Source organism: Melozone crissalis, unplaced genomic scaffold (assembly GCF_028551555.1).
Source record: "Melozone crissalis strain CALT ecotype California unplaced genomic scaffold, PUWL_Pcris_2 ptg000034l_1, whole genome shotgun sequence".
NCBI classification, from domain to species: domain Eukaryota; kingdom Metazoa; phylum Chordata; class Aves; order Passeriformes; family Passerellidae; genus Melozone; species Melozone crissalis.
In genome coordinates this window covers 7524552-7543045 of record NW_026535812.1, presented here as the reverse complement: position 1 = coordinate 7543045, position 18494 = coordinate 7524552, and the positions used below count along the sequence as shown (strand labels likewise).

The window sequence follows — 18494 nt, the reverse complement described above, 5'->3', positions numbered from 1 at the left end:
GCCCACTTCTGTCCACATCTCTTTTTTTCTCCTTTCCTCTGCGGCTCCCTTTCCTCTTTTCCCTGCCAATTCCTTTCTATTGCTCTGCAATCCATTCAAGGAGCTCCAGCAGCACTGGGAAGTGCCCCATCATTGGGCTTCCATTTCTTTCCATGGGAGAGGGAAGGATCTCCCTGGCAGAGCAGGTGGTAGGTGAGGGAGGAGGAGAACAAAGGACCACGACTCTCCAGCACTGCTGCACAAAGGCTTTAATGAGAAGGAGCAAAAGCGGCGGCACAGAACAGAGACCAAGGAAGACGTGTGGGGGGCCAGGGAGGGCAAGAGATGGGCCCGTCTGCCAAGGAGAGCGGGGATGATGCGCCGGCCTCAGCAGATCTGACCGCAGCGGGAGAAAGGCAGGCACAAGCCTGAGCCCCCCAGGCCAAGGGAGCCCCCAGAAGAGATGGGAACCCCCGCGGTGCTGAGGGAGCTGCCCACAGCAGCTGACAGAGAGGATCCCACGGCTGTGCTCTGAGGGAAGGAGGTGAGGATGGGGCCCGGCAGGGTCACCACCACCGGCGAAGGCTCGATGTACACCGTGGAGTCAGCGCAGCGGGCATTGCAGGGCTCAGTGCAGCTGCTGGCAAGGGGCGTTGGGCCACAGGGGCCGCAGGGCCGTGGGGGACAGGGTCTGCAGCAAGACATCTCTCGGTGCGGGAGGCAAAGCTGCAACACAGAGCAGGGAGCACCACCCAGCCTCAGCATCACTCTGTCTCTCTGTCCCTCAGCTCTTGCCAGGGACACATTTGGTCTCCAACACACACTCTGTGCCTACAGCTCCCACCACCCTCCTGCTGCCCTGCGAGTGGCACGGCACGCGAAGGCCGCCCCACTTCAGCAAGAGGAGCCAGCACAGTGGCTTTAAGGGCCCTGTGGAAAGACTGGTCACAGCCCATCTCCAGAGCACACATGGCCATGTCAGACAATGTCCCGGCTTGCACTGGCACATTTTGTTACACCAGGGCAGGTGCAAATTCTGCTGGGCACATCCCCCTGAGGCTCAGCCCCATTGATCCCCTTCTGCTGCAACAAAGGCCCCTCTTCCCAGCTGGCCCCAGCCCCCAGCATGGAAAGGCTGACGGCCCTCCAACAGTTCTGTGCCAGGGCCCAGCTGAGGCAGCCCAAGGATCAAGCCGGGCAGCCTCCATGAGAGCAGCTCAGCCCACAGGGAGCGATGGAGCGGGCTCAGGCTTACCTGGTTCCTCGAGGAAAGGGAGGCCAGAGACCAGGATGCAGAGCCTGCAGCAGAGCAGCCTTTTATGCTGGGTCCCAGAGCCCTGTGGGGCCACAAACATTCCTTCTTTGTGAAACATCCAAACTCCTGGGAGTGGCCACATGGCAGGCCTCAATGCTGATCAGGTCCCTGTCTCTGTCATCTCAGGATTTTTTCACCAGTTTCACACCACCCAACTTGGAGATGATTAATGTGTCTCCCAGCTTCCTAAGGAATTTCATTTGGAGGTCCCAAGCCAGTATATAAGGTGAATTGAAATGTATTTATAACTTTCTGTCACTTGTTCTTCTTGATGGTTAATTGGGCTCCAGTTACAGTTAAACACAGCCATGAAGTGACTCCTCACCTCATCTCTCAGGAGCTTTCAGTGCAGACACTCAGGCTCATCCTGAGAGTCATTTCTTTCATGGGTTATCACAGACCTCCAGAAGACTGAGGGTCAGTTGAGGCACAAAGTCAACACTGCACAACCCCATAGTGGGGAAGAGACTCAACTGTGTGGGAAGGTGGCAAAGCTCAGTGGCAAGGGAAGTCCATGTTCACCTGAAAGGATGTCCCCTGCAGGCCTGAGTGACAGCCATGGGGAACTTGCTTACAGTGACAGGCTGTGCCACGGCCTGGTTTTGTGATCAAAGAGATGCTGTGTCCTTCCCTGAGACAGACCCACAGCCACACTGACCTGCTTTACTCAGCGTGCTCATCCCAGGGGCAGAGACCTGGCTGGTGCCTTTGGGGAAAGGGCTGAGGGCAGGGAGCCCATGGCTGTTGTTTTCTGGCTCTGGGATGGGGTTTCCCATTCCATGCATTTTACATTTCAAAGGGACACGGGATCAGTCTCCCAGAGCAGCAGAGCAGGTGTCATTGTGATGTGGAAGAGCTGGGAAAATCCCTGAACTCCAGGCAAACCTGAGTCACCCAGTGTGGACTTCAGTGGACTGGGTGCTGCAGACTCAGGCGCTCAAGGGATAACAGAGCTCACACCCTCAATGTTCTGCTGCCATGAAGGATATTTCCCCACCTTGTATTCTCAGTCATGGATCACCTGGTGCTTGTCTGCAATCTCCTGCATTTGCTGTCTCCCCTGGCAGGGTCTTTTGGGGGCAGCTCAAGGACTGTAATGACTCAGAGTACCCCACACCACCCCCAGCAGGTCTGTGTGGAGCTCCGGAGGTTCTTGTGCTCCTGTCAACTGCTCTGGGCAGATCACACTGCCCCAGCTGCTCAGCAGGCTCTGGGCCTTGTCCTGCTGACATCTAAGCACAGAAACAGCTTACAAAAGAGATCAGCACCCCTGGTACAGCTCTCCCAGGCCTGTCCCTTGTCCTCCTCCAGGGAACTCTGGCATTTCCTTTCTTGCCTCTTGTGATTGCTGCCTCTTGTCCTGTGACAGTGCAGCTCTCAGGAGAGTTTAGCTCCATTCTCTCCAGAACTGCCAGGAGGTGGTGGAGGCAGCAGCTCCATGTCCCCCTCCACCCCTGGCTCATCAGTGCAGACAGCCCCAGTGTCATCTCCTGCTGGTCCTCCCCATCGAGGGCCTGGGAGGCTCATCTGTAGGAGCCCTTTCCATCTCCTGGTGGCCTCCTGGGAGTGCAGGGCATCCCTGGAAGTGCTGCTCATGGGACAGGCACCTGTCTGACAGTGGCAGTTTTCAGAGGAAAATGGGACAAGGCCCACAGCTTCTGGTGGCAGCTGGGAAGTTTGTTCTTCTCAGAGAGGGACCAAAAAACTTCCAGAGGTCTCTCCCAGTCTCCATTATCCTGGGTCGCCCTGCATCCCCTGGGCTCTTGAGAAGCCTCCTAATGGCAAAGCCTTGTGGAAAGCTGCAGCAGCAGCACATGAATAAATGGATGTACAATGTGGTCTCAGACTGGTCCTAAAATGTCTGGAAATGCCCCTGACAAAGGCAAAATACTTCATGGAAGAGAGGCCATGTGCTGTGGTATGCCTGGAATCTCTGGAGCCCCTGTGTGCACTCATTTCCACATCAGCATGATTCAGGTTTGCCTGAAGCTCATGGATTTTCCCAACTCTTCCACAGCGCAATGACACCAACAAGCTGTGGGAGACTGATCCAATATCCCTTTGAAGTGTGATATTAGGTGAATGGGCAAATGATGCCTGCCCCCAGAAAAGGAGCCATGAGCTTTGTGCTCCCTGCCCTCAGCCTCTGCCCCAAAGCTGCCATCCAGATCCCAACCTCAGGGCTGGACACACTGAGCAAAGTGGGTTAATTTGTGTTTGGGAAAATGGGTCAATTTGTCTTTTAGGGAGAGATGCAATCATGCCTTTGATCACCTTCCTACGTGTTTAATTCCTTGTTTTCTGCAGGATCCCAACTTCCCAAGCTGAGGGCAGAGCTCTGGTTGTCAAATGCCAAGGCCAGGACAATCCCAAACCTGGACACAGCCTAGTAGGCCTTCAGTGGAATGAGAGCAGCCCTGTGGAGGGAGACCTGCAGGTTCTGGTGGTTGAAATTCTGAACATGAACCTGCACTGCCAGCGAGCAGCCCAGTGCAAAATTCCAATCTTATTCTGGGCTGCATCCCGAGCAGTGTGGGCAGCAGGTTGAGGGAGGGGATTGTCCTGCTCTGCTCGGCTCTCCTGACACCGTACCTGGGGTACTGCCTGCAGCCCTAGGACCCACAGCCTAAGAAACACACGGGCCTGCTGCAGTGGGTCCAGAGGAGCCACAGAGAGCACCAGGCAGCTGGAGCCACTGGCCTGTGAGGACAGGCTGAGAGGGTTGGGGCTGCATAGCAAAGAGAGGAGATGGCTTTTAGGAGACATTCAGTTAAGAAATGGAAGGATACCTGGCTGGCGTGTGTAGGGATGGTTCAAGGGCTACCAGTTCAAAACTCTAAGCACATGTATACAGACAGGAAATTGAATAGGAATCTTTTTCTTGGAGACAACTAATACACTGGAAGAGGTTTTCCAGAGAAATTGTAGAAGCCGTTTCAGGGGGCTCAAGGTAAATAATTATAAGGTCCATTGCATCCCGAAGTGATTCTAAGAGTCATCACAGGATTTTGGATTCTACAAAGAGCAAGAACAACACTTGAGATGAAAGAGGCAGGGACCTGATCAGCATTGAGGCCTGGCATGTGGCCACTCCCAGGAGTTTGGATGTTTCACAAAGAAGGAATGTTTGTGGCCCCACAGGGCTCTGGGACCCAGCATAAAAGGCTGCTCTGCTGCAGGCTCTGCATCCTGGTCTCTGGCCTCCCTTTCCTCGAGGAACCAGGTAAGCCTGAGCCCGCTCCATCGCTCCCTGTGGGCTGAGCTGCTCTCATGGAGGCTGCCCGGCTTGATCCTTGGGCTGCCTCAGCTGGGCCCTGGCACAGAACTGTTGGAGGGCCGTCAGCCTTTCCATGCTGGGGGCTGGGGCCAGCTGGGAAGAGGGGCCTTTGTTGCAGCAGAAGGGGATCAATGGGGCTGAGCCTCAGGGGGATGTGCCCAGCAGAATTTGCACCTGCCCTGGTGTAACAAAATGTGCCAGTGCAAGCCGGGACATTGTCTGACACGGCCATGTGTGCTCTGGAGATGGGCTGTGACCAGTCTTTCCACAGGGCCCTTAAAGCCACTGTGCTGGCTCCTCTTGCTGAAGTGGGGCGGCCTTCGCGTGCTGTGCCACTCGCAGGGCAGCAGGAGGGTGGTGGGAGCTGTAGGCACAGAGTGTGTGTTGGAGACCAAATGTGTCCCTGGCGAGAGCTGAGGGACAGAGAGACAGAGTGATGCTGAGGCTGGGTGGTGCTCCCTGCTCTGTGTTGCAGCTTTGCCTCCCGCACCGAGAGATGTCTTGCTGCAGACCCTGTCCCCCACGGCCCTGCGGCCCCTGTGGCCCAACGCCCCTTGCCAGCAGCTGCACTGAGCCCTGCAATGCCCGCTGCGCTGACTCCACGGTGTACATCGAGCCTTCGCCGGTGGTGGTGACCCTGCCGGGCCCCATCCTCACCTCCTTCCCTCAGAGCACAGCCGTGGGATCCTCTCTGTCAGCTGCTGTGGGCAGCTCCCTCAGCACCGCGGGGGTTCCCATCTCTTCTGGGGGCTCCCTTGGCCTGGGGGGCTCAGGCCTGTGCCTGCCTTTCTCCCGCTGCGGTCAGATCTGCTGAGGCCGGCGCATCATCCCCGCTCTCCTTGGCAGACGGGCCCATCTCTTGCCCTCCCTGGCCCCCCACACGTCTTCCTTGGTCTCTGTTCTGTGCCGCCGCTTTTGCTCCTTCTCATTAAAGCCTTTGTGCAGCAGTGCTGGAGAGTCGTGGTCCTTTGTTCTCCTCCTCCCTCACCTACCACCTGCCCTGCCAGGGAGATCCTTCCCTCTCCCATGGAAACAAATGGAAGCCCAATGATGGGGCACTTCCCAGTGCTGCTGGAGCTCCTTGAATGGATTGCAGAGCAATAGAAAGGAATTGGCAGGGAAAAGAGGAAAAGGAGCCGCAGAGGAAAGGAGAAAAAAAGAGCTGTGGACAGAAGTGGGCCCACATGGAATGGCACACAGAGTGCCCTGCTGTTCCTGCGGGAATGATCCAACCTGGAATCAGCTGCCCAGAGCGTGTATCCCAGTCTCTGGTTTTGGATGCATCCAAGACAGGAGGCAGTGGTCCCAGAGCAGAGTCCTGTGCCTGCCCATTGGGAGTGGGTGTTGTGCAGCTCAGGTGCTGTGTGCTGGATGAGAGAAGAGTGCAGCAGTGCAGCAGCAGCAGAGGAGAGGGGTGAGAGTGTACGCATGCTGAGGGCAAGCACGCTGAGGCAACCAAAAGGCTCAGGTCCCACTGAGATTTGAACTCAGATCACTGGATTCAGAGTCCAGAGTGCTCACCATTACACCATAGGACCTCCTGCCCAGCTCACCTGGGGCCCCTGTGCTCAGCCTGCCTCAGCCTTATGGCCCCAGACAAGGCTGCCTGCCTCTCCACTGCTCTGCACATCTCCTCACACCAACTGCAGCCTTCCTGCACGCCCTACACACACTCTCCCATCACATCAAACTTCAGGCCAACAGCACCACAGCTCCCTCCAAGCCTGACAGGGCCTCTCGTATAAGTGCCACACTTCAAACCACCCAACATCTTCTCCTTCCCCAAATGGCAACAAGCCCTTTCTCATTCAGGCAAACTTACCTGCCCAAGTTACCTTGACACCCCACAAGCCCCCTTGCTTTCTCTTCTCCAGACCAAGCCACTCCAGCTCCTTAAGGACTATGGAGAGGGAAACTTTGCCCCATCTCTACAAAAGCTCAACAAAGACCCTCTGCTGAACCCAGCAAAGGGGCTGGAGCAGCAAGGACAAAGGACAGCTGACACACCAAGGGCAGAGCAATGACTGACCTCCAGTTCCTGTGAGGGAGAAGTTCACTCACTGCCTATGCTGCACAGCCAGGAGAGCGGAACCCTCTCTGCCTACTCTTCCCCCTTGCAAGGAACTTGACTCGAAGGCATCCCAGGAGGACCCAAGTCCAAATGCCTGCTCAAAGCACGGCTGGAGACAAAGCAAATACAAGGCCACTCAGGGCCTCAGCCCCATTGCCACCCCAGCCTGATGCACAGGTGTGGAGAAGCACAAAGTTCTCTGCCCACCTGGCTGCAGAGTCTCACCACTCTCTGGGAGTCTGTGCCGGATCCAGGGCAGCCCCTGCATTTGGCTGTTGCCAAGGCCGACCTGGCTCAAAGACAGTGTGTGCCTGCTGGGCTGGAGGTGCCTGGAGTCCTGGGCTGCATCCCGGCTGAGGGGAGCAGTAGCAGCCGCTGAGCTGCTCTGTGGTACAAGTACTTGTGGAGGGAATGTGCTGCACTCTTCGGGACCAGGAGAGCCCAGGTGCTCTTATACAGGTTCTATCATTTTTACTCACAGGATGTAGATGGTGTAGAGGGAAGAGGAAGGCTATGGCCAGCCTCGCCCTAATAGCTGTGGCCAAGCAGGGTCAAAGTTGTTGGGCAAGGCAGGCTGAGTGCAAAAAGTGCCTTAGCAGAGGATGGTTTTGATCCATCGACCTCTGGGTTATGGGCCCAGCACGCTCCCGCTGCGCCACTCTGCTCCTCCTCATGCCTGCCTGCCATTGCCCTCACTGCAGCCTCATGCTGCCCGCCATTGCTGCCCCTCACTCCTGCCCTTCCTCTCTCATCTGCCCCCCCACCCCACTGAATACACACCCTGGCCATTCACCTCACTTCAGCCTGTGCTATGCACATCCAGGCCCAGCCCTTGCCCTTCTCACACATCTCCCGCACACAGCCCTGCACACTCACTGCCCCTTCCACACCCACCCTGCCCTGCACCTGCTCAATGCACCCTGCACACAGCCTGCAGCCTGGCCATCCATCAGCCCACCTGAAATCCACCAACATCCTCACACCTCCAGCCCTCACCACAAATACACCTGTGCTCCCAGCAAGCCGCAACACTGCTCCTGCCCAACACTTCAGATCTTTCATGGCCAACATGGGGCATGAGATGTCTTTACTTGGAATTGCCAGCAGAAAGAATTCTTTTCTTTTTCCTCTGCAAATTTTGCCTCCTCAGCTCAATGCTGCTCATGGGTAATCAGAAGCAAAAGTTCTGAATTCTGACCACTATGTGCCAAGCAGTTGGTGAAGATGAGAGACCTTGCAGTTCGCAAGTGGTGCCACTGGGAGGGGTTGAAATGCTCAGTTCCAGTCTGCATTTCCCCTGTCCTTCTCCATTGTTGGGGCTGCAAGTGCAGGAACCCCGGGGCAGGTGCAGCTGCTGTCCATGGCACCCACCTGTGGGTGCTGCCTGTGCTCCTGGTCAGATGCCCGCAGCCCAAAAGGGGCGCGTGCCCGTAGTTGGCAGGATTCGAACCTGCGCGGGGAAACCCCAATGGATTTCTAGTCCATCGCCTTCACCACTCGGCCACAACTACCTGCTCCAGCCCTGCCCTGCTCATCACCTGCCCTGGGCCAACACACCCACACCCACGCACTTCTGAACAAGGCTCCTCTCCACAAACACTGCTGCACATGCCTGAAAAATCACTCCCAAGGCCAGCACCAAAAAACGCTTGGCATATTAAGCAAATATCAACAACAAACTGCCTGGGCAACATTCACTCTCCTACTTACAGGACACTTAATGTACAACAAGATAAAGCAACCAACGACAAAACCAAACAAAATCCAACCAATCAAAACAGAAATCAACCAACAACTATTGAAAAGTGGGTGTTGTGTGTGTTTCTGTGCCTATGTGTATGAGTATCAGTGTGTGAGTGTGTGTGTGACAAAAGACAGTGTGGGCAAGGATATAAGCAAACAGCCTAAAAGCTTGACAGCACTCAAACTTAACAGTATTTTAACTTAACTTATACCTGAAACCCAACTAATATTGTACCCTTAAAATTTGACCGAGGAAAAGCACTTCATAGCATTTAACCTCACTTACAACTTCAAAGTTATACTTCGCAACTTAGCAAAAACAATACTAAGCACAATCTAGGTAAATCTATATCTGGAACTTAACCTTCCTGACAGGTCTAACTTACTTAGATCTCCAAGGTACTTAGACATCCAAGGAGGCAGTATTTCTCCCAGATTTGCTATAGCAAATATATGCAGATGTGCATGCACACAGGTGTGAAGAGTCGGTACACGCAACAGAAATTACTGTGAAAAACTCCCCTCAGTGGTCAGTGAAACACTCACTTTGGATGCCTTTGCATCTCCCCAAGGGGGAAGGGTCAGGCCTCAAGGAGTGAGGGTATCAGCCTGGGACTCGTCCTTCTTGGGCAATCCTCCAAGTACAGCAACCCTGAGAGTTCACTGGCTGTGAGAGCCGTCCCACTCAGGGCCATTGCTGGTCACAGCCTGCTGTGGGCCAGGAGAGCTCAAATGGTCTCATTTTGGGCCACTCTTCATAGGGTTGTAAGAGACTGAGCTTTAGTCATATCAGGGTTTCATCCTGGCCACAGTTTGTGTTGGCACTTTCTTTGAAAGTGTGACAATGGTGATGTTGTGGTGTTCAGGAAAGAAAAACATTTTCCAAGACTGGTCATTTTTGAGGGGAATTTTCAATAGGTGTATGTACACACCTAAATGCAGAGTGTGTGTGTGTGTGTGTGTGTGTGTGTGTGTGTGCATGTGAGAGAGCGAATAGATAATGGTATGAATGTTGTCACTGTGAATTTGAAATTAAGTCCTTTCTGTGACTGTGGGTCGTTTGCTTACAAACCCTTTTGCACCCACTTCATATTGTAGCCATATCCTTTGTGTATCGTACACTTCTGAATGCACAGTCTCCCTATTCAACATTAATCATTGATTTCAAATCAATATTCTATTTATGCTTCATTCATTTAGTCAGTAACACAGTGAACTTCGCTGTCAAATGCCCGATGTCCAGGCATGAAAAGAAGAACTTTTCTCCTTTCCAGCCCACAGTCCTGCACTCACACCATTGACACATCCACACATCACTAATGGAAGAGACAGGACTGATTTAGCTATGCTTTTGTGAAGAAGCTTTGACAGGAACGACATGTCATGCAAAATATCTGCAATAATTCTCACAAAGAAAAAATTTGCACTGGCCCCTGCAGGGCTGTGGTCTTCAGGTTCCAGGCTGAAGCACAGTGACTGGGGTTTGGTTCTCTGGTGTAATTTCTGGGAGTTCTTAGTGCAGCTGCTGGTAAGCTCAGGACAGCAGCCAGTGCTCACTCTGGCAGGGCAGGTGGTAGGTGAGGGAGGAGGAGAACAAAGGACCACGACTCTCCAGCACTGCTGCACAAAGGCTTTAATGAGAAGGAGCAAAAGCGGCGGCACAGAACAGAGACCAAGGAAGACGTGTGGGGGGCCAGGGAGGGCAAGAGATGGGCCCGTCTGCCAAGGAGAGCGGGGATGATGCGCCGGCCTCAGCAGATCTGACCGCAGCGGGAGAAAGGCAGGCACAGGCCTGAGCCCCCCAGGCCAAGGGAGCCCCCAGAAGAGATGGGAACCCCCGCGGTGCTGAGGGAGCTGCCCACAGCAGCTGACAGAGAGGATCCCACGGCTGTGCTCTGAGGGAAGGAGGTGAGGATGGGGCCCGGCAGGGTCACCACCACCGGCGAAGGCTCGATGTACACCGTGGAGTCAGCGCAGCGGGCATTGCAGGGCTCAGTGCAGCTGCTGGCAAGGGGCGTTGGGCCACAGGGGCCGCAGGGCCGTGGGGGACAGGGTCTGCAGCAAGACATCTCTCGGTGCGGGAGGCAAAGCTGCAACACAGAGCAGGGAGCACCACCCAGCCTCAGCATCACTCTGTCTCTCTGTCCCTCAGCTCTCGCCAGGGACACATTTGGTCTCCAACACACACTCTGTGCCTACAGCTCCCACCACCCTCCTGCTGCCCTGCGAGTGGCACGGCACGCGAAGGCCGCCCCACTTCAGCAAGAGGAGCCAGCACAGTGGCTTTAAGGGCCCTGTGGAAAGACTGGTCACAGCCCATCTCCAGAGCACACATGGCCGTGTCAGACAATGTCCCGGCTTGCACTGGCACATTTTGTTACACCAGGGCAGGTGCAAATTCTGCTGGGCACATCCCCCTGAGGCTCAGCCCCATTGATCCCCTTCTGCTGCAACAAAGGCCCCTCTTCCCAGCTGGCCCCAGCCCCCAGCATGGAAAGGCTGACGGCCCTCCAACAGTTCTGTGCCAGGGCCCAGCTGAGGCAGCCCAAGGATCAAGCCGGGCAGCCTCCATGAGAGCAGCTCAGCCCACAGGGAGCGATGGAGCGGGCTCAGGCTTACCTGGTTCCTCGAGGAAAGGGAGGCCAGAGACCAGGATGCAGAGCCTGCAGCAGAGCAGCCTTTTATGCTGGGTCCCAGAGCCCTGTGGGGCCACAAACATTCCTTCTTTGTGAAACATCCAAACTCCTGGGAGTGGCCACTTGCCAGGCCTCGATGCTGATCAGGACCCTGCCTCTTTCATCTCAGGCGTTTTTCACCAGTTTCACACAACCCATCTTGGAAATCATTAATATGTGTCCCAGCTTCCTAAGGCAATTTCATTTGGAGGTCCGAAACCCATGTAAAACGTGAATTGAAAAGTATTTGTGTCGTGTCAATAATTTTCTGCTGTTTGTTTTTCTTGATGGTTAATTGTGCTCCAATTACTGTTAAAGTCAGCCATGAAATGACTCCTCACCTCATCTCTCAGGAGCTTTCAGTGCAGACACTCAGGTTCATCCTGAGAATCATTTCTTTCATGGGTTATCACAGACCTCCAGAAGACTGAGGGTCAGTTGAGGCACAAAGTCAACACTGCACAACCCCATAGTGGGGAAGAGACTCAACTGTGTGGGAAGGTGGCAAAGCTCAGTGGCAAGGGAAGTCCATGTTCACCTGAAAGGATGTCCCCTGCAGGCCTGAGTGACAGCCATGGGGAACTTGCTTACAGTGACAGACTGTGCCACGGCCTGGTTTTGTGATCAAAGAGATGCTGTGTCCTTCCCTGAGACAGACCCACAGCCACACTGACCTGCTTTACTCAGCGTGCTCATCCCAGGGGCAGAGACCTGGCTGGTGCCTTTGGGGAAAGGGCTGAGGGCAGGGAGCCCATGGCTGTTGTTTTCTGGCTCTGGGATGGGGTTTCCCATTCCATGCATTTTACATTTCAAAGGGACACGGGATCAGTCTCCCAGAGCAGCAGAGCAGGTGTCATTGTGATGTGGAAGAGCTGGGAAAATCCCTGAGCTCCAGGCAAACCTGAGTCACCCAGTGTGGACTTCAGTGGACTGGGTGCTGCAGACTCAGGCGCTCAAAGGATAACAGAGCTCACACCCTCAATGTTCTGCTGCCATGAAGGATATTTCCCCACCTTGTATTCTCAGTCATGGATCACCTGGTGCTTGTCTGCAATCTCCTGCATTTGCTGTCTCCCCCGGCAGGGTCTTTTGGGGGCAGCTCAAGGACTGTAATGACTCAGAGTACCCCACACCACCCCCAGCAGGTCTGTGTGGAACTCTGGAGGTTCTTGTGCTCCTGTCAACTGCTCTGGGCAGATCACACTGCCCCAGCTGCTCAGCAGGCTCTGGGCCTTGTCCTGCTGACATCTAAGCACAGACACAGCTTACAAAAGAGATCAGCACCCCTGGTACAGCTCTCCCAGGCCTGTCCCTTGTCCTCCTCCAGGGAACTCTGGCATTTCCTTTCTTGCCTCTTGTGATTGCTGCCTCTTGTCCTGTGACAGTGCAGCTCTCAGGAGAGTTTAGCTCCATTCTCTCCAGAACTGCCAGGAGGTGGTGGAGGCAGCAGCTCCATGTCCCCCTCCACCCCTGGCTCATCAGTGCAGACAGCCCCAGTGTCATCTCCTGCTGGTCCTCCCCATCGAGGACCTGGGAGGCTCATCTGTAGGAGCCCTTTCCATCTCCTGGTGGCCTCCTGGGAGTGCAGGGCATCCCTGGAAGTGCTGCTCATGGGACAGGCACCTGTCTGATAATGGCAGTGTTCAGAGGACAATGGGACAAGGCCCACAGCTTCTGGTGGCAGCTGGGAAGTTTGTTCTTCTCAGAGAGGGAGCAAAGAACTTCCACAGGTCTCTCCCACTCTCCATTATCCTGGGTCACCCTGCATCCCCTGAGCACTTGAGCAGCCTCCTAATGGCAATGCCTTGTGGAAAGCTGGAGCTGCAGCACATGAATAAATGGATGTACAATGTGGTCTCAGACTGGTCCTAAAAGGTCTGGAAATGCCCCTGACAAAGGCAAAATACTTCATGGAAGAGAGGCCATGTGCTGTGGTATCCATGGAATGCCTGAGTCCACGGCACTGTGTGCACTCATTTCCACATCAGCATGATTCAGGTTTGCCTGAAGCTCATGGATTTTCCCAACTCTTCCACAGCACAATGACACCAACAAGCTCTTGGGAGACTGATCCAATATCCCTTTGAAGTATGATATTAGGTGAATGGGCAAATGATGCCTGCCCCAGGAAAAGGAGCCATGAGCTTTGTGCTTCCTGCCCTCAGCCTCTGCCCCAAAGCTGCCATCCAGATCCCAACCTCAGGGCTGGACACACTGAGCAAAGTGGGTTAATTTGTGTTTGGGAAAATGGGTCAATTTGTCTTTCAGGGAGAGATGTAGGCATGCCTTTGATCACCTTCCTACGTGTTTAATTCCTTGTTTTCTGCAGGATCCCAACTTCCCAAGCTGAGGGCAGAGCTCTGGTTGTCAAATGCCAAGGCAAGGACAATCCCAAACCTGGACACAGCCTAGTAGGCCTTCAGTGGAATGAGAGCAGCCCTGTGGAGGGAGACCTGCAGGTTCTGGTGGTTGAAATTCTGAACATGAACCTGCACTGCCAGCGAGCAGCCCAGTGCAAAATTCCAATCTTATTCTGGGCTGCATCCCGAGCAGTGTGGGCAGCAGGTTGAGGGAGGGGATTGTCCTGCTCTGCTCGGCTCTCCTGACACCGTACCTGGGGTACTGCCTGCAGCCCTAGGACCCACAGCCTAAGAAACACACGGGCCTGCTGCAGTGGGTCCAGAGGAGCCACAAAGAGCACCTGGCAGCTGGAGCCATTAGCCTGTAAGGACAGGATGAGAGGGTTGGGGCTGCATAGCAAAGAGAGGAGAGGGCTTCTAGGAGACATTCAGTTAAGAAATGGAAGGATACCTGGCTGGGGTGTGTAGGGATGGTTCAAGGGCTACCAATTCAAAACTGAAAGCATAGGTATATTTAGATTAGATATTGGAAAGGAGACTTTTCCCTTAAGAGGACTGATGCCCTGGAACAGGTTGTCCAGAGAAATTTATGAAGCCATTTTAGGTAGATCATTTTTAGCTCCATTTAATCCCAAAGTTCTTCTCAGAGTCATCACAGGATTTTGGTTGGTACAAAGAGGAACAGGCCGGGATGAAGAGGCAGGGACCTGATCAGCATCGAGGCCTAGCAAGTGGCCACTCCCAGGAGTTTGGATGTTTCACAAAGAAGGAATGTTTGTGGCCCCACAGGGCTCTGGGACCCAGCATAAAAGGCTGCTCTGCTGCAGGCTCTGCATCCTGGTCTCTGGCCTCCCTTTCCTCGAGGAACCAGGTAAGCCTGAGCCCGCTCCATCGCTCCCTGTGGGCTGAGCTGCTCTCATGGAGGCTGCCCGGCTTGATCCTTGGGCTGCCTCAGCTGGGCCCTGGCACAGAACTGTTGGAGGGCCGTCAGCCTTTCCATGCTGGGGGCTGGGGCCAGCTGGGAAGAGGGGCCTTTGTTGCAGCAGAAGGGATCAATGGGGCTGAGCCTCAGGGGGATGTGCCCAGCAGAATTTGCATCTGCCCTGGTGTAACAAAATGTGCCAGTGCACGCCGGGACATTGTCTGACACGGCCATGTGTGCTCTGGAGATGGGCTGTGACCAGTCTTTCCACAGGGCCCTTAAAGCCACTGTGCTGGCTCCTCTTGCTGGAGTGGGGCAGCCTTCGCCTGCCGTGCCACTCGCAGGGCAGCAGGAGGGTGGTGGGAGCTGTAGGCACAGAGTGTGTGTTGGAGACCAAATGTGTCCCTGGCGAGAGCTGAGGGACAGAGAGACAGAGTGATGCTGAGGCTGGGTGGTGCTCCCTGCTCTGTGTTGCAGCTTTGCCTCCCGCACCGAGAGATGTCTTGCTGCAGACCCTGTCCCCCACGGCCCTGCGGCCCCTGTGGCCCAACGCCCCTTGCCAGCAGCTGCACTGAGCCCTGCAATGCCCGCTGCGCTGACTCCACGGTGTACATCGAGCCTTCGCCGGTGGTGGTGACCCTGCCGGGCCCCATCCTCACCTCCTTCCCTCAGAGCACAGCCGTGGGATCTTCTCTGTCAGCTGCTGTGGGCAGCTCCCTCAGCACCGCGGGGGTTCCCATCTCTTCTGGGGGCTCCCTTGGCCTGGGGGGCTCAGGCCTGTGCCTGCCTTTCTCCCGCTGCGGTCAGATCTGCTGAGGCCGGCGCATCATCCCCGCTCTCCTTGGCAGACGGGCCCATCTCTTGCCCTCCCTGGCCCCCCACACGTCTTCCTTGGTCTCTGTTCTGTGCCGCCGCTTTTGCTCCTTCTCATTAAAGCCTTTGTGCAGCAGTGCTGGAGAGTCGTGGTCCTTTGTTCTCCTCCCTCACCTACCACCTGCCCTGCCAGGGAGATCCTTCCCTCTCCCATGGAAACAAATGGAAGCCCAATGATGGGGCACTTCCCAGTGCTGCTGGAGCTCCTTGAATGGATTGCTGAGCAATAGAAAGGAATTGGCAGGGAAAAGAGGAAAAGGAGCCGCAGAGGAAAGGAGAAAAAAAGAGACATTGACAGTGGTGGGCATTCCAGTAATGGCACACAGAGTGCCCTGCTGTTCCTGCGGGAATGATGCAACCTGGAATCAGCTGCCCAGAGCGTGTATCCCAGTCTCTGGTTTTGGATGCATCCAAGACAGGAGGCAGTGGTCCCAGAGCAGAGTCCTGTGCCTGGCCCATTGGGAGTGGGTGTTGTGCAGCTCAGGTGCTGTGTGCTGGATGAGAGAAGAGTGCAGCAGTGCAGCAGCAGCAGAGGAGAGGGGTGAGAGTGTACGCATGCTGAGGGCAAGCATGCTGAGGCAACCAAAAGGCTCAGGTCCTACTGAGATTCGAACTCAGATCACTGGATTCAGAGTCCAGAGTGCTCACCATTACACCATAGGACCTCCTGCCCAGCTCACCTGGGGCCCCTGTGCTCAGCCTGCCTCAGCCTTATGGCCCCAGACAAGGCTGCCTGCCTCTCCACTGCTCTGCACATCTCCTCACACCAACTGCAGCCTTCCTGCACGCCCTACACACACTCTCACTTCACACCAAACTTCAGGCCAACAGCACCACAGCTCCCTCCAAGCCTGACAGGGCCTCTCTTACACGTGCCACGCTTCAAACCACCCAACATCTTCTCCTTCCCAAATGGCAACAACCCTTTCTCACTCAGGCAAACTTACCTGCCCAAGTTACCTTCACACCCCACAAGCCTCCTTGCCTTCTCCTCTCCAGATCAAGCCACTCCAGCTCCTTAAGGACTATGGAGAGGGAAACTTTGCCCCATCTCTACAAAAGCTCAACAAAGACCCTCTGCTGAACCCAGCAAAGGGGCTGGAGCAGCAAGGACAAAGGACAGCTGACACACCAAGGGCAGAGCAATGACTGACCTCCAGTTCCTGTGAGGGAGAAGTTCACTCACTGCCTATGCTGCACAGCCAGGAGAGCGGAACCCTCTCTGCCTACTCTTCCCCCTTGCAAGGAACTTGACTCAAAGGCATCCCAGGAGGACCCAAGTCCAAATGCCTGCTCAAAGCACGGCTGGAGACAAAGCAAATACAAGGCCACTCAGGGCCTCAGCCCCATTGCCACCCCAGCCTGATGCACAGGTGTGGAGAAGCACAAAGTTCTCTGCCCACCTGGCTGCAGAGTCTCACCACTCTCTGGGAGTCTGTGCAGGATCCAGGGCAGCCCCTGCATTTGGCTGTTGCCAAGGCCGACCTGGCTCAAAGACAGTGTGTGCCTGCTGGGCTGGAGGTGCCTGGAGTCCTGGGCTGCATCCCGGCTGAGGGGAGCAGGAGCAGCCGCTGAGCTGCTCTGTGGTACAAGTACTTGTGGAGGGAATGTGCTGCACTCTTCGGGACCAGGAGAGCCCAGGTGTCTTATACAGGTTCTATCATTTTTACTCACAGGATGTAGATGGTGTAGAGGGAAGAGGAAGGCTATGGCCAGCCTCGCCCTAATAGCTGTGGCCAAGCAGGGTCAAAGTTGTTGGGCGAGGCAGGCTGAGTGCAAAAGTGCCTTAGCAGAGGATGGTTTCGATCCATCGACCTCTGGGTTATGGGCCCAACACGCTCCCGCTGCACCACTCTGCTCTTCCTCACACCTGCCTGCCATTGCCCTCACTGCAGCCTCATGCTGCCCGCCACTGCTGCCCCTCACTCCTGCCCTTGCTCTCTCATCTGCCCCCCCCACCCAACTGAATACACACCCTGGCCATTCACCTCACTTCAGCCTGTGCTATGCACATCCAGACCCAGCCCTTGCCCTTCTCACACACTTTCCACACACAGCCCTGCACACTCACTGCCCCTTCCACACCCACCCTGCCCTGCACCTGCTCAATGCACCCTGCACACAGCCTGCAGCCTGGCCATCCATCAGCCCACCTGAAATCCACCAACATCCTCACACCTCCAGCCCTCACCACAAATACACCTGTGCTCCCAGCAAGCTGCAACACTGCTCCTGCCCAGCACTTCAGATCTTTCATGGCCAACATGGGACATGGGTTGTCTTTGCTTGGAATTGCTAGCAGAAACAATTCTTTTCTTTTTCCTCTGCAAATTTTGCCTCCTCAGCTCAATGCTGCTCACGGGTACTCAGAAGCAAAAGCTCTGAATTCTGACCACTTTGTGCCAAGCAGTTGGTCAAGCTGAGAGTCCTTGCATTTAACACTTGGTGCCACTGGGAGGGGATGAAATGCTCAGTTCCAGTCTGCATTTCCCCTGTCCTTCTCCATTGTTGGGGCTGCAAGTGCAGGAACCCCGGGGCAGGTGCAGCTGCTGTCCATGGCACCCACCTGTGGGTGCTGCCTGTGCTCCTGGTCAGATGCCCGCAGCCCAAAAGGGGCGCGTGCCCGTAGTTGGCAGGATTCGAACCTGCGCGGGGAAACCCCAATGGATTTCTAGTCCATCGCCTTCACCACTCGGCCACAACTACCTGCTCCAGCCCTGCCCTGCTCATCACCTGCCCTGGGCCAACACACCCACACCCACGCACTTCTGAACAAGGCTCCTCTCAACAAACACTGCTGCACATGCCTGAAAAATCACTCCCAAGCCAGCACCAGAAAATACTTTGCATATTAAGCAAATAGCAACAACAAACGGCCTGGGCAACATTCACTCTCCTACTTACAGGACACTTAATGTACAACAAGATAAAGCAACCAACGACAAAACCAAACAACATCCAACCAATCAAAACAGAAATCAACCAACAACTATTGAAAAAAGGTTGTTGTGTGTGTTTCTGTATCTATGTATATGAGTATCCCTGTGTGTGTATGATAAAAGACAGTGAGGGTAATGATACAAAGGAACTTGGCCTATAAGCTTGACAGAGGCTTAAAATTTTACAGAGGAAAAGTATTTCATAGAATTTAACCTCACTTACAACTTCAAAGTTATACTTCGCAACTTAGCAAAAACAACACTAAGCACCATCTAGGTAAATCTATATCTGGAACTTAACCTTCCTGACAGGCCTAACTTACTTAGATCTCCAAGGTAC

At 54.8% G+C, this 18494-nt stretch overlaps 5 non-coding genes across 5 annotated transcripts; all 5 read right to left on the bottom strand.

Annotated features, from left to right (window-relative positions):
* Positions 1-6037: 6037 nt before the first annotated feature.
* On the bottom strand, positions 6038-6109 carry TRNAQ-CUG (transfer RNA glutamine (anticodon CUG)). The gene has a single exon. It is a non-coding gene; the product is annotated as a tRNA-Gln (tRNA).
* A 1126-nt stretch (positions 6110-7235) lies between these two features.
* On the bottom strand, positions 7236-7307 carry TRNAM-CAU (transfer RNA methionine (anticodon CAU)). Its single transcript has one exon. It is a non-coding gene; the product is annotated as a tRNA-Met (tRNA).
* Positions 7308-8071: 764 nt separating this feature from the next.
* TRNAS-AGA (transfer RNA serine (anticodon AGA)) lies at positions 8072-8153 on the bottom strand. The gene has a single exon. It is a non-coding gene; the product is annotated as a tRNA-Ser (tRNA).
* Positions 8154-15808: 7655 nt separating this feature from the next.
* TRNAQ-CUG (transfer RNA glutamine (anticodon CUG)) lies at positions 15809-15880 on the bottom strand. The gene has a single exon. It is a non-coding gene; the product is annotated as a tRNA-Gln (tRNA).
* A 1959-nt stretch (positions 15881-17839) lies between these two features.
* On the bottom strand, positions 17840-17921 carry TRNAS-AGA (transfer RNA serine (anticodon AGA)). The gene has a single exon. It is a non-coding gene; the product is annotated as a tRNA-Ser (tRNA).
* Positions 17922-18494: the final 573 nt, after the last annotated feature.